Source organism: Schistocerca nitens, chromosome 9 (genome assembly GCF_023898315.1).
Source record: "Schistocerca nitens isolate TAMUIC-IGC-003100 chromosome 9, iqSchNite1.1, whole genome shotgun sequence".
NCBI lineage: Eukaryota > Metazoa > Arthropoda > Insecta > Orthoptera > Acrididae > Schistocerca > Schistocerca nitens.
The window spans coordinates 224,704,120-224,719,799 of NC_064622.1; positions in this window are offsets into that span (position 1 = coordinate 224,704,120).

Below are 15,680 nucleotides of genomic sequence, written 5' to 3' on the forward strand. Positions count from 1 at the left end.
CGGCGAAACACTGTGGCAAACACAGAATGCTGTGGTTGTTGTCGGCGGGGATTTCCTGGTACAGTCTTCCTGCCCGCTGGCCCCCGCCCGTTGCCATTTGTGTTTCCGTAAGTAAACACCATGTCGGCAAGCTCTCGATTCGAATACGGAACCATTGTGTACAAAGCCGTATCACATCCACTATCAGGTGAGTCAGCAATAGAAGCGAATTTGACACAACATTGCCAATTACCGTTGCAGGAGAGGGTGCTATGGTATGACGTATGAGGAACAGTACCATCATCTAGGAGGAAACCATGCATACGGTAACTGTGGCTGCATGGTACAGCTTGTATTAACCGCAGTCTCTGCAACAAAGTATGACTGAATAAATGGGCCGCGTGGTTAGAGGCGCCATGTCACGGATTGCGCAGCCCCTCCCACCGGAGGTTTAAGTAGTTCTAAGTCTAGGGGACTGATGACCTCAGATGTTATGACCCGTAGTGCTTGGAAAGATCTGAACATTTTTTTTTTTTTTTTTTTTTTGGAATCATGCCACACGATAACTAGAAGCCCGCAAATAATGACAACAAACAGTAAAGCATACATTTTCCAATTTTACATTCTTAGTATCAAGTGATTTATAGAACTTTATTTTGTTCAAATACATGGTTCAAATGGCTCTGAGCACTATGGGACTTAACATCTGAGGTCATCAGTCCCCTAGAACTACTTAAACCTAACTAACGTAAGGACATCACACGCATCCATGCCCGAGGCAGGACTCGAACCTGCGACCGTAGCGGTAGCGCAGTTCCAGACTGAAGCGCCTAGAACCGCTCGGCCACAGCGGCCGGCAAGTTTATTTTGTAACTTAACCTAACATTCAGATGATTTATTGTTGATTCTCATCAATATTTGGGTTTTTAGTATCGTGGGACATGTGTCCAGTATACCTGTGTCCTAAACTTGCATTTGTGGAGTGGCGGTTGTGCGATATAGATGTATTCCACTTAATCGACTAAAAATTACGTCTCAAGGTCCTTTTGTACCTTTTTTACTCCCCTAGGCTATTATAGCGTATCTATTATATGTTGCCGGCCGGATTGGCCGTGCGGTTCTAGGCGCTGCAGTCTGGAGCAGAGCGACCGCTACGGTCGCAGGTTCGAATCCTGCCTCGGGCATGGATGTGTGTGATGTCCTTAGGTTAGTTAGGTTTAATTAGTTCTAAGTTCTAGGCCACTGATGACCTCAGAAGTTAAGTCACATAGTGCTCAGAGCCATTTGAACCTTTATATGTTTTAATTTTTAAATCGTTATTCGTCACTTCTCATTAAAACCCATTTATGTAAGCATATTACTTATATTTTAATAAATTTCCACTAGTCGCTTCTATAAATCATCAATACATGGCTGTTAGAATAATTCTGTCCTAATTCTCTTCCATGGTGCCGTCTGCTGTGAATGGCGCATGCTAGCTATTCATTTCTTCTAGTTCAATATTCGGTATTATTTGCCCGACCAGAACTTGTACAACGGCGTTTCCTACATTTTTTTTACATTTTATGAAGCATATCTGTAGGCTTGATCCCGTTTTTGGCGTCCTTTGGAAGTCGCCATATACAGTACAAGGGCCGCGCGGGTAGCCGCGTGGTCTACGGCGTCTTGTCACAGTCCGCGCGGCTCTCCCCGTCGAAGGTTCGAGCCCTCCCTCGGTCATGGGTGTGTGTGTTGTCCTCAGCGTAAGTTAGTTTAAGTTAGATTAAGTAGTGTGTAGCCTTAGGGACCGATGACCTAACCAGTTTGGTGCAATAAGATCTTACCACAAATTTAAAATTTTACGCTACAAGGTAATCTATTGCCTCCTTATTTTCCAGTACCTTACATGTACAAGTAGATTATTCATCTTAAATGTTGTCTTGGCTGTCTCTTTCATCATTTTACTTTAATAGCACTGGGCGAGATCACTTAAAAAACTCGACAGTGACAACTACGCAGTGAGGTAGTCTATGTATTTTAAACATGACTTCCTGTGTATTCAACGTCATTCTGTAGAAGTAAGTTGCTTTAGTTTTTTGTTTAAGTTGCTTTAGTTTTTTGTTTTTGTTGTGGTTGTTTTTGTTGTGTGTATTGGTTTCTTTGATGGACAAGATCAGTTATTGGCTTCTGAATACTTTCGGCTGTCATATCCCAATTATTTTTATTTTAAAGGGGCGCCACACGATGTGCTTTTAATATTGACAACAATATTTGCTGCTGAGACATTTGAATGGACGGCTGCCTAGGTGTTTAACAATTGTTGTGCTAGGAAGTTGGTTTTAATTTTTTTTGCTTGGTAGTCTGAAGTCTTACGAAATCGGGGTCATGCAATTTTTAAAGTAAGTTTGTATTTTCTTTCGAAGCCAATCTGAAGATGCCTTAAACAAGGTGAAACGCGTTAATGGTAAGCCAAACTAATAAAGCCTGTTTTGCAGTCAAGACTGTTTATCTCTTCAAAACTTCTTGGAATTTACTCTTTGAACTTAACATTTTATGTAGGGACAAGTTTGATTTAATGGGTTGTCAGATGTACATTTAGTGCAAAAAACGGACATTTTAGTCATTTATCCGTTACGCCTATTAGGCTCCTTCATGATGAACGGTCAACCCCAGACAGAATTTTAGGTTTCTCCAGGTGCTCAGAAACTGAATTTAGAACAGACAGCAGAGCTAGACGCAAGTTTCCTGCTAACCCCGGCAAATAACGGAAACAACGTTAAGGAGTGCCCTTTGTGGCTCACAGAGGTGAGGGCACTAGCGTGGCAAGGCGGCCAACGGCCTGTCGTTTCCCGTGCTGTCTGGTGCAGCGGCGTCTGGACTTAAGTGGGGGCGAGGCGCCTCGCAGCCCACTGCCCTGAGAACCTCCCCCCTCTCCCCCCGCCCCCCTCTCAACCTCTGCCGCCGCTTCGTAGACTGATTATTCCGTTTCATTTGCGGCCGGCGCGTCCTCCCACACGGATCTGCCTTCATTAGCAGGGGCGGACCGTAACGCGCCATTAGCATCTAGCCTCTCTCTGACCCGCACCACCTCCGGTACGGCTCGTCCCAGACAGCTCCAACGTCTCGCCATCACACGAGTGGGACAAAAGCCCCGGCAAGCGGGTAAAGATGCCGATATACTTAATTTACATCTAAATCTATACTCAGCAAACCATCTCACGATGTCCCATGAACTGTACGTAATGCACCACTGTGACTTACCCCCTTTTTTTCCTTATTTCAGTCACGCTCGCGGGTGGAACGATTACGGATAAGTCTCCGAGTGTGAGCTCGAATTTGGTTTTATCTTCATGGACTTTTTGCGAGATATACTCTTCTGGGAATGTACGCTCTCGGAACTTTAACAGCAGACTATGACGTGATACGGAACGTGAATCTTTCGCACTTATTAAATAAAAATGGTTCAGATGGCTCCGAGCACTATGGGGCTTAACATCTGAGGTCATCAGTCCCCTAGCCTTAGAACTACATAAACCTAACTGACCTAAGGACATCACACAGATCCACGCCCGAGGCAGGATTCGAACCTGCGGCCGTAGCACAGCGCGGCTCCGGACTGGAGCGCCTAGAATTTTTTTTTGGGATCTTGTAATGTTTGATCAAATAATAAAGTTGTATTTCGAATGTAACTGACAGCCCCTTATTTTGGCCCCTTTCCACAATTGAAACTATCTGTGTTGCCCTGCGGGTTTAGCAGGGCGTCTCACAGTCTTAACCTGATAATATGATCGTTTGCAGACTCGCTAGCTGTGGCTTCGATGTTCTGCTTGTGACTAGGCTCCAGGTGTTGAACTGCAGCTCCCCTATTGCGCAGTGGCCGCATGCAACACAATCCCCACCACTAGCGTCGTCCCCTCCTCTACTATGCTGTCTGAGCAGTAGGAGCCAAGTTATTTTGCATGGACTCCTCGGCAAGACAGCGTAATTTCACTTTTGACAAATGCTGCTTTTGTATTGGAAATTTGCATTAAAGGAAGACTGAAGCGAAATGCAGGAAGACCTGCAGAGGATCGACGATTGGTGGACGGAGTGGCAGTTGACGCTGAATGTAAATAACGGGTGCGGCAGTGAAACGGACGATTTGGCAACCCTGGAAATAGCATGCTGTCTTAGTAATCATAAAACGGGAGTAGTGCCGACAACAAACCTTTGCTATTGACCCTGATAACGAAGTTCAGTCGAGTTGCCATCGTGGGCTGGTGAACAACGCACTGTTACTATGAAGGTGTTTTACGAAAGCTGCAAAAGCTACTTAGCCACACACTGTGCATTTTGTGCTCATTATTATCTCGCACGTCATGTTCAAGGCCTGTCTGCACATGCTATTGAAGCGTGGTTACATAACTCTGAGGTAACGGGTGATACGATGCAGAAGAGGGGTGGAAGTGTGAAACGCATGTGCACACTAGCAAGAGTGGACGAAGCCTTCAGCTGATGTCCCAGGCATTGTGTACACATACATGCCTACAACTTGACACATCGGATCAGAGTGTATGGCGAGTCTTGCACAAGCAACTACAATACCACCCATACAAAATTCACATAGTGCAAAAACTGAATGCAGACGACCTCCCAAAGAGACTTCGTTCATTACCGGGAATTGTTGGAGCTCATCAACGACAACCCAGGCCAGTGTGACAACCTGATCACTAACGATGAGGTCCGTTTTTTGTGTCAGGCTTTGTTAACAAGCAAAACTTTAGATAATGGTCGTGTGAAAACTCTGAAATGCTTCATGAAGCACCACTTCACAATTACAATGCGGTACTGTAATGCGGTTTATAATTATTTGAAATCATATAGCTTCATTTTTATGAAGGGGATCGCTGCAATGCTGTTACTGTGAATACAAAACTTTATGTTCACTTTTCATTGTGCGACACCTCGCTCATCTTCCTGTAACTGTGACACAGTCTTCCAACAAGACGGTGCCACATTCATACCGTACGGCATTTAATTAACGCACTACAGAACATCTTTCTTGGTCTCCTCATCTCCAAGAACTGCGAATTGCCTGGCCTGCAAAATTTCATAACTATCAAATTATGATTTCTTCCCTTGAGGTCTTTTGAAACCTCAGAATTAGGGTGTGAGCCACCTCCGCGGTATCCAGGAACTGAAGGAACAAATTATGGACGAAGTTAGTGGAATTCCAGAGTCAGTGCTACAGGATTTGAAGTTTAACTACCGTAAAAGGCTTGAAATGTGTGTGAAAGAAAGCGGCGGCCACCAACGTGACGTCATTTTGAAGTGATGCGGATTTTAAACTGCAAGCATTGTAAAGGAATGCTGTGTTTCTTTTACATCGCTGTGAATAAATTTGTATAGCTCGTGGAGGTTTAGAAATAGCTCGTGTCACTGCTGCCCTTGTTAAATGTAACGTATGGCACATTAACAGGCGAAGGATGCATTACCATTCGTTGATACTATTGGATTAAGTTACTGGAAACAGTATCAATCTTAAAATACCTTTGAGTAACCATTCGGAGCGACGATAGCTAGAATCACCAAACAAAATTAACTGTATGAAAAGCACGTACCGTGCTGGTATTCAGTGAAAGTAACTTAAGAAAATACACTTCACTCACAAAATAAGTGTCTTCAAATGACTTGTTCGTTCGATTCTTGAGTATTGTTCACTGGGCGCACACGAAATTGAATGACTATGGATTGAGGGTAAACCGAAGAAACACGAAAGTAATGAAAAGAAGTGCAAATAAGAATGATGATTAAATTAACATCAAAATTAGTGACAAGAAAGTAGATGAAGTGACGGAATTCTGCTACCTTGGATGCAAAATAACATATAAAAAGCAGACTAGTGCGGACAAAGAGAACATTCCTTACCAAAAGAAATTTACTGGTACCAAACGCCGGCCGCTGTGGCCGAGAGGTTCTAAGCTCTTCATTCCGGAACCGCACTGCTGCTACGGTCGCAGGTTACAATCCTGCCTCGGGCTTGGATGTGTGTGATGTCCTTAGGTTAGTTAGGTTTAAGTAGTTCTAAGTCTAGGGGTCTGATGACCTCAGATGTTAAGTCCCATAGTGCTTAGAGCTATTTGAATCATTTTTAGTACCAAACATTGGCCTTAACCCTTTAACTGGTCTGGACGTGTTAACGTGCGCGCCTTTGTACCTGTCCCTGTGTGCTCTGAACGTGCTTACGCGCGCCACCAGTCCTTCTACCTGGTACTCAGAACGTGTCTACGCGTAGACATGTTCAGAGTACCAGGTAGAAGGACTGGTGATGCGCGTAAGCACGTTCAGAGCACACAGGGACAGGTACAAAGGCGCGCGCGTTAACACGTCCAGACCAGTTAAAGGGTTAATTTGAGGAAGAAAATTCTGAGTATATACGTCTGCAGAACAGAACTGTATGGTAGTAAGACATGAACTGTGGGAAAACCGGAAAAGAAGAAAATATAAGTGTTCGAGATGTGGTCTACAGAAAGATGCTGGAAATTAGATGGACTTTATCAGACATGAGGAAGTTCTCCGCCGAATCGGCGAGGAAATGGACATGTGGAAAACATTAAGAAAAAGAAGGGGAGGGGAGTGACAGTACATGTGTTAAACACAAGGGAATAATTTCCGTGGTACTAATGGAAGCTATAGAGGGTAAAATGGGTAGGTGAAGATGGAGCTTGAAATATGTCCACCATATAAGCGAGACCGTTCAATGCAAGTGCTCTTCTGAGGTGAAGACGTTAACGCAGGACAGGAAGTCGTGGTGGGCCGCATTAAACCAGTCATAAAAGATGTAATATCCGTGTTGTCTGTTGTACACGGTCCAGTCACATTTACGTGACCGCCTCACAAAACTGTGAATAACCACCTTTTGCAGGGCCGACCGCTGCGAGACGTGTGGGAAGAGAGTTAATGAGGTTCTGGAAGTTGCCAGCAGGGATATGCAGCCATGTCGACTACAGTGCCGTGGCCAGCGGTTGAGGATCCATGGTGCGCATAGCGTGATCGAATTCGACCCACAGATTCTCGATTTGGTTCGGATCCGGTGAGTCTTCAGCCCGATGGTGTACGGTAAACTCATCCTGGTGCACTTAAGACTCATGCACGTACTCTGCGAGCTGTGTGACACGTCAGATGCCATCGTACCAAAACAAACCGCATGTAGGGGTGGGCGTGGTCTCCAATGATAGATGCATACTTGTGTGACCCACTGTGCCTTCTAGAAGGAGGAGATCATCAAGGGAATGCCACAAAATCGTACCTCCTTGTTTGCTTTCAGACTTTCACACCGTAAACACCAAAGCCATGTGTCCGATGTAGCATAAAACATGATTCATCTGAATAAGCCACCATTCGCCACTTAGTGGACGCCCACTTGTGGTACTGGTGGGAAAATTCCAGGCGTCGTCATCGATGAATAGCAGTCAGCATGGATGAGTGAACCAGGCGCCTGATGTGAAGGCCCATTCGCAGTAACATTTGCAGAACAGTCGTTGAGGAGACACTGTTTGTAGCTCCTTGTCTCATCTGGGCATTGAGCTTCTCAACAGTTGCATACCTATTCGCCCGTGGTTCACACCTATCATCTGTGGACCGTGGTGCACCCCAATTGCCTCAGCGCCGATTTTGAATAGCTCCATTTTGCCATACACGTTATAGTTTAACGACGGCGGGACACGAACAGTTTACAAAATTAGCCGTTTCGAAAATGCTTCCACCCTTGGCCCAAAAGCCACTGATCACCCCCTTTCAGACGTCATGTATCTCGCTCCACTTGCCGTATTACCACAACGTCTGCACTGTATTCCGCGTCCTCCTAAAAAGCTTTCTCTACCCTGCACCACTAGCGCTCACATCTCCCGTTTGTGAGAGATTATTGCACGAAACTTCCTGGCAGATTAAAACTGTGTGCCCGACCGAGTCTCGAACTCGGGTCCCGAGTTCGAGTCTCGGTCGGGCACACAGTTTTAATCTGCCAGGAAGTTTCATATCAGCGCACACTCCGCTGCAAAGTGAAAATCTCATTCTGGAGATTATTGCACGTTGGATTCGAAAATAGTGTGGACCTTGAAATTTAAATTCTACTGAAGGTACAAAAATTCTGAAAGTATATGCCGACAGAGCTCAAACCTGTCCGTTTAGACATCGCCCAAGGCTTTAAAGAGTTATTTTTTTAATTTCATGATTCCTTATAACTCTAAAATCTAGAATTTTTTAAAAACTAAATATCCTTTCGACTACCCGACAGCTCGGCGGCAGGGGCACCGCACACAAGGCACGTCTTGGGCTTTCGGCACTATGTGGCCGCGTCTCGCCATCCGTAGCACATGCTTGCCCTAGGCTTTTGCAAGGCAACAGTCGCGAGGGGTGTTTCCTTCAGGTCGCACCCGCTTCGGTTGGTATCCTGAGCCGGGCCGTGGGAGAGCCGCTCAAGAGACAAATTTGACCAGTGAAGCTATAAGCCGGCAGGAGTGGTCGAGCGGTTCTGGGCGCTACAGTCTGGAACCGCGTGACCGCTTCGGTCGCAGGTTCGAATCCTGCCTCGGGCATGGATGTGTGTGATGTCCTTAGGTTAGTTAGGCTTAACTAGTTCTAAGTTCTAGGGGACTGATGACCTCAGATCAATTTTTTTTTAAGCTGTAAAGTTACCAACGCCTTGCTGTCGAGAAATCAGTAACTCAGTCGCTCTCAGCCCTTGTCGACCGACGCTGCCGCAGAAAGTTTGTGAATAGTTACGCCAACTTGTGAACGGCTGTTCCACATGAGGCGAGCACGTCTAACCATTACAGACGTGGCTAAACTATTAGAGTAAAACATACACTACATTCCCGGTTTTACGTAGAATCGTTGTACTTAAAGAGTAATATCTGGTCTTGTTTTGTGGTAATACTACTTAAAGGGATATTTACGTAGAATCATTGTACTTAAAGAGTAATATCTGGTCTTGTTTTGTGGTAATACTACTTAAAGGGATATTTACGTCTTGTACGGAGTATTTTTTCTTCATGTGAGGATCATGATGCAATTTCGAAGCTTAACTGTTTTTGTTAGTGATTCCCTTTGGTATCTTTTGCTATTAATCATATAACTCTGGGTGTTGTCCTTCATCAGAAACCATTATTGTTGCATATTGATGGAACTGTGTGTTCTGTAAGTAAATAGAACGTTATTGATATTCTTTGTGCACTGAGTTCACAGTCTTGAGGTCAGTTTTGAGAAAGTGAAATATTTTGACGTTATGGGGGGGAAGCAGACTTTCGCCAAGAAAGATAGCCATTGCCCGGTATCTACATGCCGAAAAGCGTTGTTATCAGGAAGAGACAGCTTAAAGATTAAAAATGTTAGAGCAGTCTGTTAGTAGAATTTAAAAAATATCAAGATAAGAGTAAAACGAGATGCCAGCAGCGGGTGGAAAATTGTGGGCCGAAGAAGAAACTAACCCCTAGAAAATACGAAAATTGATTCGTTTATCAGTAAAAATGGCAGAGCTACTAGCGCAGAATTAAGTAAAAGATTACAAGAGCTCGGGTCATCAGTGTCGGTCAGTACAGTGAGAAAGGAATCGTATATATGTGCAGTGAAAAGAAGGCGACCTCGTAGAAACGGAAGATCACACATATTATGGTTGTGAAGCGGTGGTAGTGGGCCAAGACTTCGATGAACTGATCAACTGATGACTAGAAAAAGGAAATTAATGCATGGAAACTTTATTACAATCATTTACATTATAAGTTTGAAGTTTTACTTTGCATTACAACTTCGTCTACCAAACAAAGATATGCTACCAAAGGTATGAAATTTCGGTATTTACATTACTTAGCTTATTGCATCTAATTCAAGGTTTATTTATTTCTCAATACGTAGAGTTTGATTTCAAGCCTACTACAGCCATGAATCGACAATTTTTAGTCGAGGAGGAAATAAGCCAATACATCGGAAGAAAAGAAAGAAAAGACTGCATATTGCATGCAGTGGAGCATCCGACTACAGTGATGGTCTGGACTGTATTTTATTGGTATTGCTGCAGGTGGGAATACAGGTTGTAGCAGGTATAAGTGCAGATACTTCTATTTGTGTGTGAGGAAGGCTTACTGAACAATATTACATCAGTTTTTACGTAATTTCCAGACTAATAATTGCAGGCGCAATGTACGTACAAGGAAGCATTCCGAAGTGTGAATAAACGGTATTAATGAAACTTGACAGGTGTGTTGAAGGGACCAACTAGTTCAATACGTATTTTTTTGTTTGTGTCCAGTGAGACGCACTGCTAAACCTGCAGGACAGGACAGGTAGTTTAAGTTGTGGAAAGGGGCCAAAATAAGCGGCTGTCAATTACACTCGAACATACAACCTTTTATTTGATCAAACAGTACAAGACCCAAGAAAAATTTTAAAAAACACACAGCTTTAGTTTTGGAACTTAATTAGCGGCTGAATGCGTCGTACAATCTCATGCCTTAAGAGCAAGACCACTTTAATTTAAAAACAGCTGAAAGCCAATAACTTAAAGCTCAACCAAAATCAGAAATTTAAAAGGCAAAGCCTTATCTTAAAACAGTTCCTTAATTAGGCTGAAGGCCCAAAGAATCTGACTCTTTAACAGCAAACAACTTAAATTCAAAATCGGCTGAAGGCCCAAAACTTAAGACTCAATAACATTAATTTTAAAAATGCCAAAGGCTTTACGTAAAACAGTTCTTAAATTAGGCTGAAGGCCCAAACCATCAGACACCCTAAGAGCAGAACAACCTTAATCTAAAAATCAGCTAGAAGCCATACAAGTACAAATAAGAAGAAGAAACAAGAAATTGCAGTACACCCAACGGCGGTCAGAAGTTCGAAGGGTCGGCCTGGAGTTCAAACACTAACGCTCGTTTAGGTGAGACAGGCAGTCAGCCCAACCAATGTCGATCCGACGACAACCCAAAAGACAGTCAATGGACCCACCGACAAGCTAATCTCCACTTCACCCTACCACGGTACAACAGGGAGTTCAATGGAACAACGTAGAAGGTATTGGCGCCCACAACCAATTATACATTGAGCTGTCAAACTACACACCGTGCTAGATAGCGACAACTCGATGACGAAAATACACTGCCTGAATTTACGTCAACGGCCAGGGCAGGTAACCGGAACGTTAACGGCCACAAAGTAGAAGATTCCGCTGGTGCACTTCAATTCAAATAACCAAGTACAGTTAAACTCCACCGGAGGGTAGCTAAAATTTGCCAACTTGAAAACAAAGGTTGTTGCTCGTGGGAATACCCCAATAGCCGACAACGAACTGCAAACGGCACAATGTGAATAGTCATGACTTGCTGGTAGATTAAGTCAAAATCCAACTTTCATGTCCAGTATCGGTGAGCCATGAACCTCGTAGCAATGGGAACAGCACCACACAATCCAACACCGCATATAGGCCGCCAGAGGGCCCAGCCAAACTATGTGCAGCGGATATTTCCTCACTGCTCCACGCCAACCGACCAGCGGCCCAGGCCCGGAAACGGGAAAGGACCAAATTTACGACGGCCGATGGGCCTACCAACCGAACGACCAACCAACGGTCGTCCCGCTCCAATCTCCCTCCGTCGGACAGTTCCTGTGTGTCGCCAGCGTTCGGCGAGCACTGGCTGTCAGCGCCTCACCGGCGCTCCGTCCCCGACTTCACTGCTGCTGCGTTCCGACTGCACTGCTGGTCCGTCCTGAACTGACTGCCAGACACACGACGACCCCGAAATACTATCGGTCACTCCAGAGATGGTACAGCAGTGCACTGATCGATACGCACTGCTGCCGCCGCTCACGGGCAAGTAAGGCAGGAAGTTAGTGACGCCAGTAAATGGAGTAAGAAAACGAGGCGGCAGTACCGTAATAGAAGAAGACAAACAATAAATAGGATAAACGAGAGCCGTGCACGACTCACCCGGTTTCAGGTTTAAGGGGTAAAACACATACTAAAAGTAATTTGGCATTTCACCACCTGTCTTTTCATAATTTTTAAAGAAACTAATGGTGAGTCTAAACCGAGAACTCGGGAATCTGTTTTAAAAGCGCCAAATGTCCTTGTAACAACGCCAAAATCTGGTAAACAAACGTCTGAGCCACTGAGAGAGTCAAAAGATATTTGTAAGATGTTTTCATTCCCAGTGTGCGAGAAATATCTATATTACTGTGGGATTCCTGCGGCAGTCAGTCTGAAAGAACCTTTTGGAGCATTGTACCTCAGGACAAGGAACTTGTTCTTCTGGTCATTTCAAAGGGCTCGATGACATGGGTGTAGTTGTGGGACGTGAACAGCTTCCGATGTTGGAAGAACTTTGTGGGAAGACTTTCAGATATAGTACTATTGAATGATTATGATGTCAGTCTCCACTTGTGAAACAATTCAATCAAGATACAGTCACTAGTACATAATCAACCCTTTTCGCCAACGCTCACGGATGTACTGAAATATGTCTGATACAAATTAGAATATTATAGGATCATGGGTGACGATGTGAAATCTTACTGAACTTTGTTTTATACTGGCTTCTACGTCGTGTATGTTACGTAAAAAATTTCGTTCATTTTATGTGAGAGTGTAAAAAATGATATATTTTAAGCAGTTCCTTACAGATATCGTTATTGTTATTATTTTCTATCATAATACTGAGTTACTTGTTATTTTAAATTAACAGCATACACATATGTGAAACAATAAACCAACAAACGAAAAATCCGTAAATGTAAAACGTAAAGGAACAGTTTAAAACATAAACCAAATATAAATAAAACAAATAATTAGAATAGTAGTGAATGTTTAGATATTTTAATTAGGTATGTTGAAAATACTCTTTCAGCATATCTGCACAGATTATCTACAAAAAATGATATTTCAGAAATCGGCTTTATTACACAGGGATTTATATGGCTTTAAACCTTCTTGAATTTATGCTGCAACAAAAGTTTTCATTTTTCAGAATTAATTAATGGTGGTCCAGTATTTTGAAAAATTTCAAATTATTACGAATATTGACTATACAGTTTTCAAGAGTATCAATTTTGTATCAACTTCTATACGAAAAACATTTCTTATGTATCATCGTTTTGAAGGTATTCCCTCCAAACCTAAATTCCAAATTACCTTTCAGGATACGTTTTACTGCTTAAAAGTGAAATTGGGCACATACAAAAAAATATGTGCTGCACTATTTATTTCCCTATACACACCTGCCAAGTTTCATCAAGATCGTTTATTGACACTCGGGAACGTTGCCTTGTTAGTTCTTCAGTCCTACCATGCAGAAAACATTAGGTCGCAAAGTTTGTGGCGTGTTTGTGGGAAGACTCTTTGATGTAGAGAAAAACACCCAACACAGTGATGTACGAACATATTATGGTACTACATATAAAAGTATGTACTCCAATACCTGTGGCACCCCATGTATTGTATAAGGAATTATGAGACATGTACAGGACATTAAAGTATTCAGAACCCGACTAATGCCACAAATACGAGAATGGTTCGGTCAAAATAAATTTATAATTATGCAAGATATGTGGATCTGCTTGACTGGCCTGTAAACAACGCAGCCATGAATCCTAATGAGAATCTCTGGGCAATAACCAAGAAAAAAGTCAGAAAAAGCAAACTTATCCTCAAAACTAGTTTACTTGAAACTCGTATAGAAACGTGATTTCATGTTGATATAATAATTGGTGTCAAACGTTTGTTGACAGTATTTCCAAGTGATTCAAGGCGCTCATTAAAGCCAAGGTTGAGCATACAAGGTACTGAAGATGACTAAATAATCAACGATAATCCGTAATGTCCACAAAACCAAATTAAACTTTCTGAAATGATTATTTTAGTGATTACTGTAACAATTTGGCCACATCAGTACCACCCTTGCTGCATACCCCATCCCCTCAACTCTGGAGAGTTCCTTGATAAATTACTCCTCAGTGTCACTAGCTGCAGAAGATCAGTGTGTTCATTGTATGTTTTCTGTATAATGTGTATGTGAGAGTGTTTCCTACAATATGAAAGAATCGTTCGATTACTCCTCAGTGTCACTAGCTGCAGACGATCAGTGTATTCATTGTATGTTTTCTGTATAATGTGTATGTGAGTGTTTCCTACAATATGAAAGAATCGTTCCATTTAATTTAAAGCATCCTTTTTCCACATCTTTGTGCCTTCTGTAGTACGAGAGCTTTTTTTCTTTTTCAGCCTCCGACTGGTAGCAAAATGGAAACCACAGCGAAAATCAAAAATGTTTTATTTGCAACATTTAGCGTTATCTTTCAGCTACTTCTCCATGTAGTTGTCGCTCCGGCTTAGGCACTAGTCATATCGGTGCACCAACCTCCCAATACCCTCGTCGTAGAACGCAGCCATCTGTAATTTCCACCAACACCCTATGCTGGTCAGTAGCTCATCCTCTGCGCCAAAATGCTGTCCTCATAGCTAGTAGCATTTCGTGTGAACGAAGGAATGAAAATCAGAGGGAGACATGTCCGTGCTGTATGGTGTGTTGACACACACTTACCATCGAAAACTCAGCAGGAACGTCTTTGTTGCAGCTGCAGTGTGCGGCCGAGAATTGTCATGAACAAGTAAACGCGTGACAGTTGCGTTATGTGGGCTGCGTGAAATCAGACGAAATATCTCAGCAGGCACTCCCACTTGGCAGTAGACACTATTCTCCTAGGCATCTTTACGTGTTCATTGTGTGCTCAGAAATGAAAAGTGCGATGTCACTCGATAGACAGGCATACTAGAGACACTAAGCAACACATCTGCACAAAGCTTCACCTTATTTTCACTGCTGTTTTAGTTTCGAGACCGATTGGAGGTTGGAAAAAAATAGTCCTCGTGTGATGCACAGAGTTCTGAAAGGACTATTTCAACTTTGTTCCCACCGATAAAGGCATCAATAAACTCATTTATTCTCTTATAAAAGTGTCTTCGTTGTGTTGAATGATGTGGAAGGGAGTCACAGTAAAAAATTAATCCACTACAGTCAGAAATACTGGTCACGAACCCGTCCGGTGAACAGGCAAAGAAATCGGCATTTCTGTGTGAGTGATTAATTATATTCATCGCCATTGTCTGTGGAATAACTTCTTGGCACAGAAACACATCCCAGGATGGAAATTTTCCCCATAGAGTCCATCGTCTCCTCTCCTCATCTTCGCACAGTCCTACAGGCCATCTGTTGCTCAGATGTTCATCGATACTAACATCAAACTGGAATGAAGTACTTTTGTGTAGAATCAATATGCTCTAGAGGATAAAAAGAAGTGCAGCCTCCAACAACTGTGGAAGCACGTCTCTAATGAACGTCCTGTAATATGCACCTTTAAATGGGGCAGCACTATATAAAATTCTATTACTCGATCTTGTACTCGTACAGCCCACAAGATGATTGAAAATTTTTTGTAGTGATCGGAGACACACAGTGAATCCGAAATTCACAAAATTTTGGAGTTTTTTGAAACCTAGTTTTTGAAAATGGCCGTCATGAAATACTATTAAAAATGTAATAAAGACAGTGTGTACCACATACAATAATTTTATTTTAAAAAAGGTGACCGGTTCTGATCAGTTTTTGATCGTCCTCAGACCATTATTCCTTGCCGGTTGCCACAGATTTTGGCTCTAGGAGGGCGTGAAGAGTATCTGGCAACAAGCTGAAGCCCTGAAA